Source organism: Rhinopithecus roxellana, chromosome 11 (genome assembly GCF_007565055.1).
Source record: "Rhinopithecus roxellana isolate Shanxi Qingling chromosome 11, ASM756505v1, whole genome shotgun sequence".
Lineage (NCBI taxonomy): Eukaryota > Metazoa > Chordata > Mammalia > Primates > Cercopithecidae > Rhinopithecus > Rhinopithecus roxellana.
Window position 1 is genome coordinate 111,870,848 of NC_044559.1, and position 21,238 is coordinate 111,892,085.

Genomic DNA, 21,238 nt, shown 5'->3' on the forward strand with positions numbered 1-21,238 from the left:
TTCCAAAACTTTTTGACCACCACGATGACACTCAAAGGAAATGCTTATTGGCGCATTTCAGGTTTCAGGTTTTCAGATTCAGAATGCTCAGATGGTAAACAGAATACAGATATTACAAAATCCAAATAAATCTGAAATCTGAAACACTTTTGGTCACAAGCATTTTGGAGAAGGTATACTCAACCTGTATATTTTGGACTCAAGTCTTTCATCAAATATATGATTTGCAAATATGTTCTCCTACTGTGTGGTTTGTCCTTTAATTTTTTTTAATGATGTCATATGAAGTATGAAAGTTTACTTTTAGTAAAGTCCAGTTTATCAATTTTTTTCTTTTATAGATTATGCTTTTTAGTGTTATACCTAAGAACTTTGCCTAACCCAGGATAGCAAAGAATTTCTCCTATATTTTCTTAGAAGTTTTATAGTTTTAGATCTTACATTTAGGTCTAAGATCCATTTTGAGTTGATTTTTTGTGTTTAAGGAGATGTAAGGGTCAAGTTCATTTTTTTTTTTGCTCATGGATGTTCATTTGCATTGAATCTATAGATCAATTTGGAGAGAACTGCCATCGATGTTCAAATTCATGAACATGAAATGTCTTTCATTTATTTAGAGCTTTTAAGAGTCTGTCTTACAGTGTTTTCAGTATGCAAATCTGGTTTGTTTTTTATTAAATGTAGTATTTTTTCAGCTTATGGAGAATTGTTTTCTTTTTCCTCTCTCTCTTTTTTTTTTTTTTTTTTTTTTTTTGAAAGATAGGCACTCACTCTGTTGCCCAGGAGTGCAGTGGCGTGATCATAGATAACTGAAACTTTGAACTGTTTGGCTGAAGGAATCTTCACACCTCAGCCTCTCAAATAGCTGGAACTAGAAGTACATACCACCACACCCAACTAATTTTTTTTCTGTGAAGATGGAATCTCACTATGTTACCAAGGCCAGTCTCAAACTCCTGACCTCAAGCAATCCTCCCGCCTTAGCCTCCCAAAGTGTTGGGATTACAGGCATGAGCCACCTTGCCCTGCCAGAATTGTTTTATTTACTTATTTACATTTTTATTTATTTTCTGACAGAGTCTCACTTTGTTGCCCAGGTTGGAATGCAGTAGCGTGACCACTGCTCACTATAGCCTTTACCTCCTAGGCTCAACAAATCCGCCCACTTCAGCCTTCCCAGTAGTTGGGACTACAGGGATGGATCACTATGCCAGCTCATGTTTTAATTTTTTATTTATAAAGGCAGGGCCTCACTATGTTCACCCAGGCTGGTCTCAAACTCCTGAGCTCAAGAGATCCTCCTGCCTTGACCTCTCAAAGTGTTGGGATTACAGATGTGAGCCACTGCGTCCAGCCAGAATTGTTTTCTTAATTACACCTTCAAATTGTCCATTGCTGGTATGTAGAAAGACAGTGGATTTTTATATACTGGTTTTGGAGCCTGTGGACTTAACTAACATTGATAGTTTAATAGTTCTGTGGATAAAAAGTTTTTCTTCTTCCTTTCCAATCTGGATGCCTTCAGTCCATTTATTTACTTAATGTCTTGTTGCACTGGCCAAAACATCTAGTACAATATTGTACAGAAGTGGTGAGTGGAGGCATACTTGCCTCATTCCTGATCATGGAGGGAAGACATTCAGTCTTTCACCGTTAAGTATGAATTTAGCTGCAGGTTTTTCATAGATAATTTTATTTCCCGCCCCCACCCCCAATATGGAGTTTTGCTCTTGTCGCCCAGGCTGGAGTGCAATGACGTAATCTCGGCTCACTGCAACCTCCACCTCCCGCGTTCAAGTGATTCTCCTGCCTCAGCCTCCCAAATAGCTGGGATTACAGGCATTCACCACCACGCCCAGCTAATTTTTGTATTTTTAGTAGAGACAGGGTTTCACAACATTGGCCAGGCTGGTCTTGAACTCCTGACCTCAGATGATCCGCTCTCCTTGGCCTCCCAAAATGCTGGGATTATAGGCGTGAGCCATTGTGCCCGGGCTCATAGATGCTTTTTATCTGAGGAACTTCCCTTCTATTTCTAGCTTGAGAGTTTTTATCATGAATAGACATTAGATTTTGTCACATGATTTTGCTTCATCTATTGAGATGATCACATGATTTTTATCCTGTGTTTTATTAATACGACATATTATATAAATTGATCTTTGGATGTTAAACCAACCTTACATTCCCACTTGATCATGTTGTATATACAATTTTATATGGTGCTGGATTTGGTTAGCTAATTTTTTTTTTTTTTTTTTTTTTTTTTTTTTGAGATAAAGTCTCACTCTGTCACCCAGGCTGGAGAGCAGTGGCACGATCTCAGCTCACTGCAACCTCCGCCTCCTGGGTTCAAGCAATTCTGCTTCAGCCTCTGGAGCAGCTGGGATTACAGGCACCTGCCACTATGCCTGGCTAACTTTTTTGTATTTTTAGTAGAGACCAGGGTTTCACCATGTTGGCCAGGCTGGTCTCAAACTCCTGACCTCAAGTGATCCACCCGCCTCAGCCTCCCAAAGTGCTGGGATTACAGGCATAAGCCACCGCCCGGCCAAGGTTAACTAATAATTTATTATGGATTTTTGTTTCTGTGTTCATGAGAGTGAATGGTCTATAGTTTTCTTGTGATGTCTTTGCCTGGCTTTGATATGAGGGTAATGCTAGCCTCATAGAATGAGTAGAAAGTGTTCCTTCCTCCCCTAATTTCTGAAAGCTTGTGAACATTTGCTGTTATATCTTCTTTTTTTTTTTTTTTTTTTTTTTTGAGACGGAGTCTCACTCTGTCGCCCAGGCTGGTGTGCAGTGCCCGGATCTCGGCTCACTGCAAGCTCCGTCTCCCGGGTTTACGCCATTCTCCTGCCTCAGCCTCCCGAGTAGCTGGGACTACAGGTGCCCGCCACCTCGCCCAGCTAGTTTTTTGTATTTTTTAGTAGAGACGGGGTTTCACCGTGTTAGCCAGGATGGTCTCGATCTCCTGACCTCGTGATCCGCCCGTCTTGGCCTCCCAAAGTGCTGGGATTACAGGCTTGAGCCACCGCGCCCGGCCTGCTGTTATATCTTCTTTGAATATCTGATAGAATTTGCCAGTGAAGCCAACTAGGCCTTGGCCTTTCTTATGGGAAGACTTTTAATTACTAATTCATTTGTTTTTAAGTTATTATAGGTCTATTCAGATTTTCTATTTCTTCTTGATTAAATTTTAGTAATTTCTAGGAATATATTCATTTCATTCACATCAGCGGTTGTGCTCTGAAAGTGCTTGAGTAATAAAAGTGTGGCTGATACTCTCTACAAAGAAGATTTTTTTTTTGACCACAGATTTCATTTCTTTAATGATGGGTGAACCATCCATGTTTTTCATTTCTTTCAGTTACTGTAAGCTGATGGTTTATCAATTTTGTTGATCTTTTCACAAAATCAACTTTTTGTTTCATTGATCTTTGGTATGGTTTTTTTGGTTTCAATTTTATTTCTACTCTGATCTCTATTAATCCTTTCTTTCTGCTAACTTTGGGTTTGGTTTCTTGCTTTTCTAGTCCTTGAAATGCATCATTAGGTTATTTATTTGAAATCTTTCTCCTTGTTTATGGCTATAAACTTCCCTCTAATACTGTTTTTGCTGTATTCAGTAGATTTTGATTTGTTGTGTTTTTAATTTCATTTGTTTCAAGAATGTTTTTAATTTTCTTTTAAATTTTTTTATTGACTAATTGGTTGTTCAGGAGCACATTTAATTTTCATATATTTGTATGATTTTGAAAGTTCCCTTGGTATTAATTTCTAGTTTTGTTTCATTGTGGTCAGAGAGGATACTTGATACGATTTTTACTCTTTAAAAATTAGTTGAGACTTGTTTTGTGGCCGTAACATGTGGTCTATCCTGGAGAATGTTCCATGAGCTGATGAGAAGAATGTGTATTCTGTAGCTGTATTGGATAGTTCTGTAAATGTTTGTTAGTTCCATTTGGTCTAAGATGCAATTCAAATTCAGTGTTTTCTTGTTGTTGATATCCTGTCTGAATGATCTGTCCACTGCTGAGTGTGGGGTGTCAAAGTTCCCAACTGTTATTGTATTGGAGTCTATCTTTCCCTTTAGATCTAATAATATTTGTTTTTATGTATCTGGGTTCTCCAATATTGGGTGCATACATATTCACAACTGTGCATATATATTCACATCGTGCTAAATTGATCCTTTTATCATCATATAATCACCTTCTTTGTCTCTTTTTGCAGCTTTTCACTTAAAGTCTGTTTTATATAATATAAATATAGCTATGTCTTCTCACTTTTGTTTTGCATGGAGTATCTGTTTTTCTTCCTTTGCCTTCAGTCTGTATGTGTCTTTACAAGTGAAGTGAATTTCTTGTACGTAGCATATAGTATAGATTGGTCATATTTTTAAAAATGTATTCTGCCAGTCTATATCTTTTAAGTGAGGAATTTAATCTGTTTACATTCAAGGTTATTATTGATAAATGAGGACTTACTCCTGTCATTATGTGTTCATTGTTTTCTTGTTGTTTTAGGTATCTTTTTTTTCATTTCTTCCTCTCTTATCAGTGTGGTTTGGTGGTTTTCTGTAATATTAAGATTTAATCCTTTTTCTGCTTTGTCTATTTGCTGTAACAGTGAATTTTATACTTCTGAGTGCTTTCATGATTGTGGTTATCATCTTTCTGCTGCCAGATGCAGGACTTCCTTGAGCATTTCTTGTAAGGCCAATGTAGTGGTGATGAATTCTCTTAGTCTGGGAAAGATTTTCTTTCTATTTTCTGAAAGTTAGTTTTGCTGGGTATGTTACTCTTTGGTGGGTTTTTTTTTTTCTTTTTCCTTTTTTTTTTTTTTTTTTTTTTGGCAGTTCATTGAATACATTATTTCATTCATTGTCTTGTACCTTGCAATGTTTCTCTGGAGAAATCTAATGGGAATCCTCTTAAATGTAACTTGACATTTTTCTCTTGCCATTTTTAGAATTTTCTCTGTCTTTGACTTTGAAAATTTGATTATAATGTGCCTCTGGGAGGATCTTTTTGAGTTGAATCTATTTGGGGGTCTCTGGATGCCCCAGATTTGGGAAGTTTTCAACTATTACTTGATTAAATAGGTGTTTTTATGCCTTTTTCCATGTCTTCTTCTTCTGAAACTTCCATAATATGAACACTTACTCACTTCCTGGTGTCTCATAAGTCTTATAAGCTTTTTTTTTTTACTCTTTTTTGAAAATTTTTTTCCCTCTAACTGGGTAATTTCAAATGACCTGTGTTCACACTCAGAGATTTTTTTTCTTCTGTTAGATCAATTCTGCTACTTAAGCTGTCTTTTTTTTTTTTTTTTTTTTTAAAGACGAAGTCTCGCTGTGTTGCCCAGGTTGGAGTACAGTGGGCCAGTCTCGGCTCACTGCAACCTCCACCACCTGTATTCAAGCAGTTCTCATGCTTCAGCCTCCCAAGTAGCTGGGATTACAGGCATGCACCACCATGCCCGGCTAATTTTTGTGTTTTTAGTAGAGGCAAGGTTTCACCATGTTGGCCAGGCTGCTCTTGAACTCCTGACTTGAACATCCACCCACCTTGGTCTCCCAAAATGCTGGGATTATAGGCATGAGCCACCACACCTGGCTGTATTTTTTATTTTATTCATTGAATTCTTCAACTGCAGGATTTCTGTTTGATTCTTTTTCATGATATTTATCTCCGTTGAATTTCTAATTTGTATCCTGTTTTTTTTTCCTAGTTTTGTTGAATTATCTATCTGTACATTCGTATAGCTTGGTGAGTTTCCTTAAGATCATTACTTTTTAATTTCTATACTGGCAACTTATAGATTTCCTTGTCATTAGGGTTTGTTATTGAAGAGTTGTGTTCCTTTTGTGATGTCATATTTCCTTGATTTTCATATTTCTTATGTCACTGTATTGATGTCTGTGCATCTTGTGAAACAATAGCCTCTTCCAAACTTTCTAGAGTGGCTTTCATACGTAGAGAAAAACTTGCACCTGGGTCTTACAGTACCAGTTGGGGAGGGGGTGGTAACTCTTTCCACGTAGGTGCAATGGTATAGTCTCTGTGCAGCTTCTTCATCTATATTCAACGTTAGTAGTAAATGTGAATGCCTCAGTGGTCTAGGTTGTAGACATTTGTGGTTGTGGCAGCAGCAGTAGCATAGGTTGTTAATTCCTTAGTAGCAGGGGCTTTTGGAGTCCTTTTCTCAACTTCCCCACAGTGGGGAAACTTAGCCACGGGGGGATCCCTCTTGCTGTCAGATCTGGCATGGCCTACAAGCAGCTGCCACAGTGGCTAAATTCCAGGTGTGGGTGCTCAGAGCATCTCTGGGGCTGGAGTCCTAAGCTCAGGGTCTTATGAACCTTATTATGACACCAGGGTCTTGTGCAAGCTTGCTCTCTGTGGCAGGGTTGGATGTAGGTTGCTCTTAGTGCTAGCATCTGTGACTCTGAGGCACCTTCTAGCAGCTGATGTCCAGGAGGTCAGGTTGTAGCTGTGAACTGGGGAGCAGTTCACAGCTCTGGCCTGACTCCGGGGAAGAAGGTGTGCTCTGGAGGTTTGAGCCTAGGCCAGGATATGGCTTTGATTCAGGAGCCTGAACCAGTAGGGCTCAGTGACAACTCAGGTCGCTGGATGTGAGGCACCATGTTGTGGTAACTCTACAATCTGGGATGGTGGGGCTCAGCAGTATTTCAGTCTCTGTGAGTCCAAGTGCAGTGGCAGCAAGTAGCCCAGAATGGCTGATCATAGCTGTCGTTTGGACCATGAGGGGCAGAAAATGGCAGAGCGATAACACTCCTCCCCAAACAGGGAGGTGTCTTAACAGCCCAGACTCTAAGGTGCTGGTCCAACTCCAGAGAAGCAGGGTACTGGAGTTGTTTGGCCTGTAGGGTAGGGTATCTGAGCTTAGCCACTGCTCTGTTTCCCTGAGATAAAGGGTAGTACATCAGGTTAGCCCTGGGATGCACAGCTTCTCAGCTCAGCCAAGGCATGAGTTTCCTAGGGGACAACATGCTGCTATAGCTCTGGCCTACAGGGGTGTGACTGCCCAGGCAGCCCAGGCACCATGGATGCAGGGCTCCAGCAAAGCCCTCTTTCCAGTGGAGGCAGTACACAGTTCCAGCTCAGGCCTATAGGGGCAGAGTACAGCCGCAGCTGACAGAGGTAAATGGAGCTGTTCTGTCAAAGCACCCTTTCCTCAGGAGGGAGAAATGGTGCTTAAGCTCCAGCCCAAGGTGATGGGAGGTGGGGGTGGCAGTTCCACCACTGCTTGATTCCACAGGGAAAGGTACTCACAGCTGAGCCACTTGGGGATGTCAGACCACTGAGCAAAGGTGCTTTGATGGGGGGTTAGCCTCAGGGATGAAGGGGTGCCATGACTACTAGCCCCCAGAGCAAGACTTCTCCAGCATTAGTTCCAGTTCCAAGATGGTGTGGCATGGTGACCGTGCAGGCCACAGTGGGAGGAACACAGTATTGGCTACTTCTCTGGGGAAGCAAAGCTGTGCAGCTTCTTGGCAGCTCCCTCAGCTGGGCTTAGTGCCTGTGAGGACTGCAAGCGACCCCAGTGGTGAGGCCTGTAGGTGTCTAAGGTGTTGGTGGGGGCTGCTGGGATCCTCTTGCCTACCTTTTCATCAAAGACCGAAGTGGCCACCTGGTTCCCAGCTGATCCTGGCTGGGGGATGGAGTGGCAGAGGACTGGCATTTCCTTCTGTTCTTTATGTGACTGTCCTGAGTTTCTGCACTCACCAGGGTTGCTGTTACTTCTTTGACATGCTCCAGCACTCTCCTTTGGTTATTTCTGTTAAAATGTAGTGGTTTATTCATTGTTTTGTTTTTGGCTGTCTTTATGGAAGGGACAAGCACTAGGGGCCTCTAGTCAGCCATCTTGCTGATGTCACCTCCCCAAATAACTCTATTTCTTCTTCTTCTCCTTCTCCTCCTCCTCTTCCTTCTTTTCTTCTTCTTTTTTCTCTTCCTCTCCTTCCCCTCCTTCCTCCTTCTCCTTCTTCTTTTTTCTTTTTTTGTGATGGGATCTCCCTCTGTTGCCCAGGCTGGAGTGCGATGGCACAATCTCGGCTCACTGCAACCTCCATCTCCTGGGTTCAAGCAATTCTCCTGCCTCAGCCTCTTGAGTAGCTGGGACTACAGGCACCCGCCACCATGCCTGGCTAATTTTTGTACTTTTAGTAGAGATGAGGTTTCACCATGTTGGCCAGGCTAGTCTCAAACTCCTGACCTCAGGTGATCCGCCCTCCTCGGCCTCCAAAAATGCTGGAATTACAGGCATGAGCTACCACACCCAGCCAAGACTGTTTCTTCTGAGTAAATTTTAGAACATTTGATTTTTCTAGGAATGTATCCCATTAAACTAAATCTTGAAATAAATTGGCATAAGGTTGTTAATACTATTTTATTACGTACTTCCTCCTTTATTATAAAATATAAATATGTAAAACAGCTTAATGAGTAGTTATACAACAAACAAGATTATAATTTTCATTAGTACCAAGAAAATAATAGCGATATCCACTAGGGATAGAAGGTAATTGGATCAATAGAAATTCCCATTTTAGTCCAGGCACAGTGGCTCACGCCTATAATCCCAGCACTTTGGGAGGTCAAGGTGGATCTCCTGAGATCAGGAGTTCGAGACCAGCCTGGCCAACATGGTGAAACCCCGTCTCTACTAAAAATACAAAAATTAGCCGCTGTGGTGGCAGACGCCTGCTACTCGGGAGGCTGAGGCATTAGAATCACTTGAACCCAGGAGGCGAAGGCTGCAGTGAGCCAAGATCATGCCACTGCACTCCAGCCTGGGCGACAGAGCGAGACGCCATCTCAAAAAAAGAAAAAAAATATATATATATATATGTATATATATATTCCCATTTTAAAATCAAAACCTCGATGGGTGCATCACACCAACATGGCACAAGTATACATATGTAACAAACCTGCACGTTATGCACATGTACCCTAGAACTTAAAGTATAATAATAATAATAATAAATAAAAATAAAATTCTCAAAAAAAAATCAAAACCTCATCATTACATCTGAAATGAATTTTCAAGAGATTGTTATGGGTGGGAAATCTGAAGGCACCCAAATGTTAGATGAAATGCCTGAATTTACATAGTAAACAACCTAATGTACAATCTGGAATTACTCTTTTCCACTATCTTTATCATATTTAACTCAGGTGTCAGATGGACCTCTCTGCCTCTTAGAGATCCAGAACCAATGGGCTAAGACCACTGACGACTCTATAGTCCATGAAAAATCTGAAAATATTCCCATTATGTGTGTTAATTCCCAAGGTGTGCACTCTTCTTGCCTCACGCCCCTGTATTCTAGTGTGTCCCCTTTGTACTATACGACAGTGAATTTCTCAAAAAAGAATCTACTCATCCAAAAGCATTAATGAGCAGGAGTGGATCTAGGTTAAATGGAGCTTGAAGTTTACACAGTGATCGACGTTCCTAGTGATCTTATAGAGGAAATGGAGGAACACTTTATAACAAACAATTTAAAATCCACACATTACATACTAGTTATAGATATCACTGTGGTCCAGTGCCCTTCTTAGTCATACTATTTCCAGTTGTTTTTCTCCCTTCCCCTTCTCCCTTTTCTTTTTTCATCTTCCTCTGCCTTCCATTTCCTGTCACTTTCTCTCTTCTAGATTAACCCTCGACCTGGACTCCATGTTCTTTCCTGTGTTCTACAGAGTACTTTGCCTTTTCCTCTGATATCCAGGTGGCAGTTGCCATCTAGGCCCAGGGGGGCAGGGAGAGCATTCAGCTTCCACTTGGAACATTTGCCAGACTAACCCTTCAACAAAGACAGTTTTATTTTTCAAAGGAATTCTAGTGCCATCTCTAGAATTTTGTTGTATTTTTGACTGCCTACTTTCCCCTGTCAAAGGACATGGAGTAAATGTTCTGGTAAAGGAGTAACAAATACTTGCAGGCCTTGGACCAGAGGATATCCTCCTTCAGTTTTCTTCTTCTACAGAGGACACACCTTGAAGAGGAGCAAAGGCAATAGTTGAGAGAGAGGAACGAGATACCTACCAAGCCTGCTGGATTCCTTCAATCCTTGCAAATTAGTAGGGTGAGAAATATCACTGGCAGATACATCTGATGAACACTGGGGAAATTGAAGTACAAAGGGCTTACATCCTGGCTGCCTCCACACAATGGGAAATTGGCAGTAATGCAGCTTAAGAGTACAGAATTGGCCTCTTTCTTGAGACATGAGGCCAGACCCTCAAACTGTCAGTGTACAAGCCTGTTTGGATTGCTGTTTCCTTGCTTTGGCCAATATTGATTTATAAATAAGACTTTTTTAAAGCAAGAAGCTGATTTTTTTTTCTTATAAGCACAGTTCTAATTAATCTGCAGTGTCTTGAATGAATATGCAAGTAAATAGCCCAATTGTAAGCCTCTTGAAACGGATAGGATAATACTTTGCATATATAAACTACCATTCTCAGTACAGTGATGTACTAAGTGAATACTTAATAAATCTTTGGTATTTGGGATATTTCATTAATAATGTGACATCCAGTGAACCATACTATATTTGAACTAAAAGGAAATCATGAATGCAATCCTTTTGTTTTATGGACAAAGATGTAAAGTGGGAAGAAAACAGGATTTACAAGGAAACCTGCCTTAGGTGTTCTGACTCAAGTATATGACTTTGCAGGTCCTCAGATCACTCTGAGCTTCAGTCAGTTTTTTCATCTGTAATATCAGCATTTTTTTTTTCTTTTTTGAGACAGAGTCTCACTCTGTTGTCCAGGCTAGAGTGCAGTGGGGTGGTGCCATCTTGGCTCACTGCAACCTCCGCCTCCCAGGTTCAGGCAATTCTCATGCCACAGCCTCTCAAGTAGCTGGGACTACAGGTGTGCGCTACCACGCCCAGCTAATTTTTGTATTTTTTAATAGAGACGTGGTTTTGCCATGTTGGCCAGGCTGGTCTTGAATGCCTGACCTCAGATGATCCACCCGCCTTGGACTCCCAAAGTACTGGGATTACAGGCATGAGCCACTGTGCCCAGCCTGTGACCAATTTTACAAGGTAGTTGGGGATGAAATGTGACAGTCTTATGAAAATACTTTGTTAATAGGAATGAACCATTATGCAATTGTAAATCACATTATCATTTTGTTACAGATGTGAGTTTTAAAAAGAGATAAAGAAGGCCACAAAACTGGTTATTGTCAGCCCGGGCCTAGAACTCAGACCATTCTGACTCTTTCTTATGCCATGTTGCCCTTTTGGTTTAGCAAAAACGTGATTTCAAACCCTGCATATGTGGCAGCACTGTTCTTTGTCATACCTTGATCTGATAATATCTTCAAAGTGAAATCACTTGGTTGCCTGAGGGTGCTGGGCTAAAAGGGAATAAATGTGAGAGCAAGGTATTTCATGTCCTGAGAGACTGGCCAGTTTATGTGGCTATGCTCCTAAGGGATTCTGCAAGCAGTGATTCTCACAGGTATCCTTTTGAATATTTGAACCACAGAAATATTCAAGGACTCATTAAGCTCTAATGGAACACTTTTTCATCTTCTTTAGTGACTCATTAAAGCAAAGCATATTTGCAGATTACAAGAAGCCATTTCTTTCTATATCTCCTATTTAAGATTCTTATATAGTCTTGGATCCTATTAAGTGTTCTTTGTTACTAGAGTACTAGAAAAAATACTGAATCTGTAATTTGTACTCACTCATCAGAGCCCTATATCTTACCAAAAGGATAGTATCTACTTTAAACCCTGTATCTAATTTACTAGTAATAATCACATACACTTTGAATACTATGAATGATAATCATAAAAGAACTGGTTTAGCTCATAGTATAGTCTGTGGTCTGGTGATGTTATCATACTGCCTAGTAAGGATTTATTTTATTACTCTGAATTATATATAACACCTTCTTATGTATAGTTAAGAATGCAGCAAGTCAATAGAATGGTGATACCTGAGCTATTACATGTTAATGCAATTTAAAATTGCCTCCTTGTCTTAAAATTTGGGGAAACCATTAAAAAGAGAATAATATGGGTGAATATGTATTATGTTGTTACGGTGTTCACTAGTAGAGTAACAGTATCTGCAAAACCACACAATTGTCTTTTTGCGTGTTTTCTCCCGGGAAATGGCTATCCACATTGCTTATAGAGGTAATCAGTTAATGAAAGACCTTCTCTTTTAAAAGTTAAGATGAACACAATTATCATCTCATATTTTTCTATCTAGACAGATAATCCACAGAAAAGTTTAAAGACATTCGAGAAATAACAAGAATGAGCACCACTGCTTTCTACCAGTTGGAAACATTTTTCAGGTGGCTTATTTAGGAGGAGAAGGGAGAGGAGAAAAAAAGTAGTTTTTCAGAGTGGTTTTTTAATGTTCAGGTAACAGAACATGCTTTGTGTTTAAACGCTGTAGTAGTTCTGACTTGTAATGAGGGCTAAATTCAAGTGGAAAGTTGACCAAGAGTAAATTTAACAAATGAAAATAATGAACTTCACAGTTACATAATTTTTGTTACTAGAGTAATACTTAAAATATCACTGACAGCCAGAATTTGAAAAATATGACTTAAGGTTATTTTCCAGATTCAGTACTTATTTTATGAGTTACCTGAAGATGCCAGAAATGTGAACATATACTTTATATAGCTCAGAAAATTGGAAAATTCTTCTTTATATTGAACAGAAATATGTAACCACATAACTGTTAACTGATCCTAGCTCTGGCTTGTGAACTATAGTTTTCATTTTGCTGATTTAATTTTCTGTTAATTTCATCTGTTTTTACTAGAGGGAATGCAACCTATTTTAGTTTTTTTTCATTCACTGTACCCTTACCTATCATAAGTCACAAACTTAGACCATAGGACCCCAATTTCTTAAGCATTTTAGAGATAAATTTGGGCATTAGGAAGAGGAGTTAGAAAGTGTTTTCTGCTTGGAATCACAATGTGGTGAAACATATTCCACCACAGTTACAATCCATATGACTATTAATACACTTTGGATTGTCCAAAAGCCTACCCAAGCCAGTAGCCCACAATATTAGTTCCTCAGATACCAAAGAAGAAGGGGGAGGCCTCATCTGTGTGAAACCTATATAGGAATAAATGTCTTCTCCCAAGAAGAGGCTATAAAAAGTCCCATATCTTCTGAAACTGCACATGATATAAAAATAGAATGACTAGCTGAAAAATTTATTACATACTGTCTGAGAAAATAAACACTAAACATTTTGAGAGTAAATTGGTACCCATTTTACTGAAAGTCTTTCAGATCTAAAGGAGAGAAATAAATTTGATGATGACCATGGTCATGGAAAGATGAATTTACTTTCCCAAAGTGACTTACTATCTTACTGAGTCACCCTGGCATTGAGCTTTATATTAGACCACTACTTACTTGGAAGCTTCTTTATCTACCTGGAATCATAAATGATCATTTGAAGATGCCAAACTTGCCCCCAAACAAAAATATTTTACCATCATCCACCATGTATATGGCTCTTCCCAAGACAAAAACTAGTGAAAAGGGAAATTCTCAAAAAAAAAAAAAAAAAGTCACTTGCAGTTATCATTTTTATGAAACTGTCTTATGATAGCAGGAGATGTAGACTTTGCAAAGTAACTTGAATATTAACATTGAACCACACAGAATTGGAAAATCGACTGTGCTTTGCCTCTGTCTAATGAACCTGTTATAAGTTCTAAGCTGGCCTTTTAAGTGAGGAAAAAAAAGGTATGGCCCCAAAATGACAATAGCAACATCACATCGTTTCCATTATTTGACAGTAATGATCTGAAGGACTTAGATTATGTGTGATGGATAAGCTAAATTGTGATAGATGCTGTATTCAGAATCTACTACCAGTATAAGACGACTGTATTCTCAAACTGAGTCCATGACTCTGTAGAAACAGGAACCTTGTTCTTGACTATGTATCAGGAAACCTTAAGTCAGTCAAGGCTATGTTCTAATACTAGAATATCAGTGCTAGGTGAATGATTCTCTAAGGTAATTCATCCCCACGTGCCATTAGAATGTGTTTACTGGGCAGGATTCTGATGTTAGGGATCCATTTGGCTATAAGAACATACATTAATATGTTTAATATATTAGTTATTCATATAAGATAAAAAATGTATATGAAAGGCTGTATGTAGCATGACTTTAAGATGTTAGAGAGTTATATGAATCTCAAGTTATGAGATTCTGAGGTCACATGTATTTGTGACTTTGCCAGTTGACCTCAAATGAAAAATTTATATGAATTCCTTGTGTGACCATATATGTCACAACTTACGGATCCAGGCCGGAAGCAGAGAAAAATTTAAATTCTGCAAGATAAATCATAAGCTTTTCTTAGAATTATGCTCTTGTGCTTGATTTATTATTTAGGTAAAATGCAATATATTCTGTATCTTTATACATCTTTGTATGTCCTCTAGTAATCTTTAAAGCAAAAAAAAAAAAAAATTACTAAGGAGAGACATTTATAAAAAGGCCAATTCAGGAAGATATAACAATTGTAAATATGTATGCCCCTGATAACAGAACACCAAAATACATGATGCAAAAACTGACAGAATTGAAGGAAGAGATGGACAGTTAAACAATAATGGTTGGAAATTTCAATACCTCCCTTTCATATAACATATTTCTAAAACATGCCATCTAACAATAGAATATACATTTTTCTTTACACATGGAACATTGTCCAGAATAGACTATATGCTAGGACATCAACAAATATCAATAAGTTTAAAAGGATAGAAATAATACACAGTATGTTCTTTAATTCTAGTGGAATGATATTAGAAATCAGTATCAGGGGAAAAAAATCTGGGCAAATCAAAAGATGTTTGGGAATTAACACAATCCTAAATAATCAGTGGATCATGGAAGAAATCATGAGGAAAATTGGAAAATTATCAAAGATGAATGAAATTAAGACATGATATACCAAGACTCAAGGAATGCAGCTAGCACACTTCTTAGAGGGAAATTTATAGCTATAAATGCCTATGTAAGAAAGAAGAAAGATCTCAAATCATTAATCTTTCCACCTTAGGATACTAGAAAAAGAGAAAACTATACCTAAAGCACACAGAGAAAAGGAAATAACAAAAAAAAAAAAAAAGTGCAGTGATATGGTTTGGTTCTGTGTCTCCACCAATTCTATATTAAACTGTAATCCCCAGTGTTGGAGGTGGGGCCTTGTGGGAGGTGATTGGATCGTGGGTTGAATTTCCCCCTTTGGTGCTGTTCTCGTGATAGAGGTCTCACAAGATCTGGTTGTTTAAAAGTATGCACCATCTCCCCCTCACTCTCTGTTCCTCCTGCTCTGGCCATGTGAAGTGCTGTCTCCTAGTTTGCCTTCTGCCATGATTGTAAGTTTCCTGGGGCTTCCCCAGAAGCCAAGCAGATGCTGCCATGCTTCCCGTACAGCTTGTGAAACCATGAGCCAATTCAGTCACTTTTCTTTAGAAATTACACAGTCTCAGGCATTTCTTTATAGCAATGCAAGAACGGACTAATACAAGCAGAAATGAAAGAAACGGAGAACAGTAAAGAAATAGAGAAAATCAGTGAAATCAAAAGCTGATTCTGCGAAAATATCAAGAAAATAAACATGCATTTAAGTAAGATTAACCAAGAAAAAAAGAGAAAGGACTCAGATTTCTACCATCAAAAGTGGGAAAAAAAGGATATTACTGCCAATCTTATATAAATAAAAAGGATTATAAAGGAATACACCCATGAATAAATGAATGTCAAGAAATTAGATGGCTATTTTTCTAATAGAAGTGAAATAAATTCCTAGAAAGACACAAACTGCTACAACCGAATCAGAAACAGACTATTTTAATAGATAGACTTATAATTAGTAAAAAGATTGAATTAGTTATCCGAAACCTATACACAATGAAAAGTCCAAGTCCAGATAGTTTCACCATTGAATTCTACCAGACATTTAAAAAATTCCAGTGCTCTCAAAAAAAAAAAAAAAGGAAGGGGGTAAATATTTCTCAGCTCATTTTATGATGGCAGTATTGCATTGATGCAAAACCAAAGACATCACAAGAAAACTACAGACCAATATTTTTATAAATATGGATGCAAACAAATATTGACAAATACCACCAAACTGAATTCGGCAGCTTATAAAAAGAATTATCACCATGATGCTAGGCATGGTGGTCTGTACCTGTAGTTGCAGCTCTTCAGGAGGCTAAGCAGGGAGAATCCCTTGAGCCCAGGAATTGGAGGATGCAGTGAGCTTTGATCACACCACTGTACTTCAGGCTGGGTGAAGATTTATCTAAAAAAAAAAAAAAAAAAAAAAAAAAAAAATCACCCTGATCAACCATGGAATGCAAGGTTGGTTAAACATCTCAAGATCAAGTAATGTAAATACCTCATGTCAGCAGAATAAAAAGCAGTGTCACACAATCATCTCAAGAGAAGTGTTTGAGCCAGACTTGGTGGTTCCCACCTGTAGTACCAACACTTTGGGAGGCCAGGGCAGGCTGATCACCTGAGGTCCACAGTTCAGGATCAGTGTGGCTGACGTGGCGAAACCCCATCTCTACTAAAAATACAAAAAGTAGCCAGGTGTGGTGGTGCGTAACTGTAATCCCAGCTACTCGGGAGGCTGAGGCAGGAGAATCACTTGAATCCAGAGGCAGAAGTTGCAGTGAGCCAAGATCGTGCCATTGCACTCCAGCCTGGGCAACAGAGCGAGATTGTGTCTCAAAAAAAAAAAAAAAAAAAGGGGTTTGGCAAAATCCAACACCCTTGCACTGTAAAAACACTCAGCAGACTAGCAATAAAAAAGAAGTACCTCAACCAGATAAAAGAGCATCTACTAAAAACTCACAACGCCATGTTTACTGGTGAAAGAATGCTTTCCTGCTAAGATCAGGAACAAAATAAGGATGTCTGCTCTTGCTGCTTCTATTCAGCATTGTACTGAAGTCTTAGCCAGGGCAGTTAGTCAAGAAAAAGAAATAAGATGGAAAAAAAGAAGTAAAATTATCTATTTGCAGATGGCATGATTTTATATGTAGAAAATCTTGAGAAGTGCACTAAAAAAAACATTGGAACTAATAAATGAGTTAAGCAAGGTTGCAGGATACATAGCAATATTACAAAAATCAGTTTTATTTTTTATGCATTTACAGTGAACAACCTGAAAATGGAATTAATAATTACATTCATAATTGCATCAAAAAGAACAAAATACTTAGGAATAAATTAAACAAAAGAAGTGAAGAACTTTAACTTTGAAAACTATAACATTGTTGAAAGAAATTAAAGTTTCATTTAATTTGGAACTCTTAAGTCTTCCTGGCCTTAGATTTGGCAGGGGATTCTTAGATATGACACCAAAGGCACAAGCAACCAAAAACTTCAGAATTAAAAAAATAGATAAATTGGACCTCAGCAAAATTAAAAACTTTTGTGAGCCAAAGGACACCATCAAGAAAGTGAAACGGCAACCCAAAGAGTGGGAGAACTTATTTGCACATCTTATGTCTGATAAAAGTACATGTACCCAGAGCACATCAAGAATCTCACAACTCTGGCCAGGCATGGGGGCTCATGCCTGTAATCCCAGCACTTTGGGAGGCCGAGGCAGGCGGATCACCTCAGGTCAGGAGTTTGAGACCAGCCTAACCAACATGGTGAAACCCCATCTCTACTGAAAATACAAAATATCAGCCGGGCGTGGTGGCGCATGCCTGTAGTCCCAGTTATTTGCGAGGCTGAGGTGGGAGAATCACTTGCACCTGGGAGGTGGAGGCTGCAGTGAGCTGAGATCGTGCCATTGCACTTCAGCCTGGGCGACACAGCTAGACTCCATCTCAAAAAAAAAAAGAAAAAAATAATCTTACAACTCAATAATAAAAAGTTAAATGACCCACATAAGCAATGGATACAGGATATGAATAGATATTCCTCCAAGAAAGATATACAAAAGTCCAATAAACGCATTAAAAAATGCTCAGTATCAGTCATTAATTATTAACTATTAATTAAGTTAGGGACCTGTTAGAAGGTGTTATATTAGTTTGGTCAAGTGAGAATGAAGGACTGGTGCAGGTGGTGGAGGTCTGAGAGAGTAGAGAACAAATGGAATTGATACTGTGAAGCAACTGGTTGGGGAAGGAGAGAAAAGTCCAAAAATGGACTGTTAGATTTTGAGCCTAAGTGACTTGGGTGATAAAACTATTAAGCAATGGAGGAAAAGCAGAGAAGTTGTTTTATTAGAAAAACTGATGAGTTTAGTTTTTGCATTGTTTAGTTTCAGGAACTAGGAGACCTCTAAGAGATTTAATGGCAGTTAGAAAGTAAAGCCATGTAGTATAGCAGAAAGAGCACTTGGCTTGTTTTTTCTTCTATAAAATGAAAGATTTGGATTTAAAAGGTGGTTATGTTATAGTGATTGAAAGCAAAAATTTTAGATCCCTGCTTGTCTGGTTTTAGCTTCTCAGTAACTGTTTAACTTGGATATATTATTTATTCTCCCTAGGCCTCAGACTCTGTAAAATCAGGATAACAGTTCTATGCCTACCTAATATCACTACTGTGAGGAATATGTATACACACACAACTTATTTAGAACAGTACCTAGTAAGCTTAATGTTACATAGGTGAAGTCCCTTTCAGATCCGAGGATCCACTGTTGCATGGTCAGTTTCTGTGAGACTGGCATTCCAAGGTAGAAGTCAGGGCCAGAGACGTAGGTTAATCATTTCTTTTCTAGAGTATTGTTGAATAGATGGGATGAAATACCAGAGTAGAAAGTGGAAAGAACATGGGCAGAATGTTGAGGAACACTTCTATTAGGGAACAAGAGGCAGGAGTATATAGGAGAGGCCAGTGGAGGAACATTCAGAGAAAGAAGGAAAACTGGGAGATACTCTCATGAATGCCAAGTAGAATAGAAAAGATAAGGTCAAGGGAAGATTGTCTTTTAGAGTAGACTACTTGAGCTAAGTTTGAAGGTTTATGGGATGTATCTGATGGACAGGGAGAAGTTGAAGATAAAAGCAAATAACTGATGGCACATAGTTCTGTGAGGATTCAAGGGGCAGATTTAGCCTCAAGGGGAAGGAATGCATTTATTTCTTTGAATTAGGATAAAGAAGGGATGGATATGTGGTGGGGCAAGCAAATTTTTGAGCTGGGAAATTCAGAAGTCAAGGAAGCTCATGTTGGATAAGTTCAGTTTGCTTACATTAAATAGGAAGCAAGGTCATCTGTAGAGAGAGTGGAAGATAGGAACAAAATTGAAAAGTGTTTCCAAGCAGCTTTAAATGTTCTAATTCTGCTGTTTGTATGAATGGAAAACAAATGATCTATTTCCGTTGTAACAGGTAATATTTACTGAGCCTTTACTGTCTGCCAGGTATCATGCTAAGGGTTTGTTTCAAACTGAAAACATCCATAAGAGGCAAATGGTGTCCACACATTACAGAGGGTAATATATGAAACAGAGAAAGGATGGACAGTTGCTGTCTGTTACCCGGCTGAGAAGTGGAACCAAGATTGAAGAGCAGATCTGCCTGACTCTTGGCTCTCAATGATCATGCTTTCTGACGTTTTACTTTCAAATTGCATTAAAGCCATGAAGTGTTGGTTCAAGAATATACATGGATTAATGGGATAGAGAAATATAGAAAAATATAATAGCACATGTATACAGCCGAACATAATTTTAATGAAATTCATATTTTAAATAAATGGAAAGTATGGCTTGTTAGATAAGTGTATTAGGGCAATTAACTATTCATTTGAAAAAAATAACTTTAACCCCATATTTTTTAAAAATATACAATTGAAGTCAGAACAGTGGTTATCTGTGGCAGGATAGAGATTGCATTAAGGGCAGAAGGGAACTTTCTGGAGTAATAGGAATGTTCTGTAATTTTTTTTATTTTTTATTTTTATTTTTATTTTTATTTTATTTTATTTTTTTTTTTTTTTGAGACGGAGTCTTGCTCTGCCGCCCAGGCTGGAGTGCAGTGGCCGGCTCTCAGCTCACTGCAAGCTCCGCCTCCCGGGTTCACGCCATTCTCCTGTCTCAGCCTCCCAAGTAGCTGGGACTACAGGCGCCCGCCTCGTCGCCCGGCTAGTTTTTTTTTGTATTTTTTAGTAGAGACAGGGTTTCACCGTATTAGCCAGGATGGTCTCGATCTCCTGACCTCGTGATCCGCCCGTCTCGGCCTCCCAAAGTGCTGGGATTACAGGCTTGAGCCACCGCGCCCGGCCTATTTTTTTTTTTAGATGGAGTCTGGCTCTGTCACCCAGGCTGGAGTGCAGTGACGCGTTCTCAGCTCACTGCAACCTCCACCTCCTGGGTTCAAGCAATTCTGCTGCCTCAGCCTCGCAAATAGCTGGGATTACAGGCATGTGCCATCATGCCTGGATAATTTTTGTATTTTTAGTAGAGACAGGGTTTTGCTATATTGACCAGGCTGGTCTCAAACTCCTGACCTCAAGTGATCTGCCTGCCTCGGCCTCCCAAAGTGCTGGGATTACAGGCATGAGCCACCGTGCCCAGTCAATGTTCTGTAGTTTGATTGTGATGTTGGTTATACAGGCAGAGATTTTTGGTCAAAACTCATCAGATTGCACATTTAAAGTCTGCACATTATACTCTGTAAATTTTATCTCAATTTAAAAAAAGAAAGCCAAGTGCAGTGGCTCATGCCTGTAGTCCCAGCTACTCAGGAGACTGAGGTGGGAGGATCATTTGAGCCTAGGACTTACAGGCCATTCTGGGCCACATAGCAAGACTGCAACATAGAAACATCTCTTTAAAAACAAACAAACAAACAAAATAAGTTGACAGAGAAAGAGAAGATAAAAATAAAGCAAATCTATATGTAGATCTCAAAGACATTGTTAAATGAAGAAAGAGCAAGCTATAGAATGAGACATGAAATACGATACCATTTATATAAAGAAAAAAAAATTACCACTAGACCAAATTCTTTCTGTGGATCCACACTCATATGTGTAAAGGTATCATGGTTCTTGGGTGCAGCTGCCCCACTCCACCAACAGATTCTTCCTCCAGTGTCAATCTCAGATGCTCTTAGGGTTTCCTTACAGATTGCAGAAAGGAAGGACTTTTATCTTATAACACCATTAGCATAAATGTCATTTTCCC

At 39.0% G+C, this 21,238-nt stretch overlaps 1 protein-coding gene across 1 annotated transcript in view; it reads left to right on the forward strand.

Annotated features, from left to right (window-relative positions):
* The window catches only part of DNAJC1 (DnaJ heat shock protein family (Hsp40) member C1), a 240,652-nt gene that overhangs the window by 208,257 nt on the left and 11,157 nt on the right, over positions 1-21,238 (forward strand). The gene's annotated exons all lie outside the window — the stretch shown is intronic.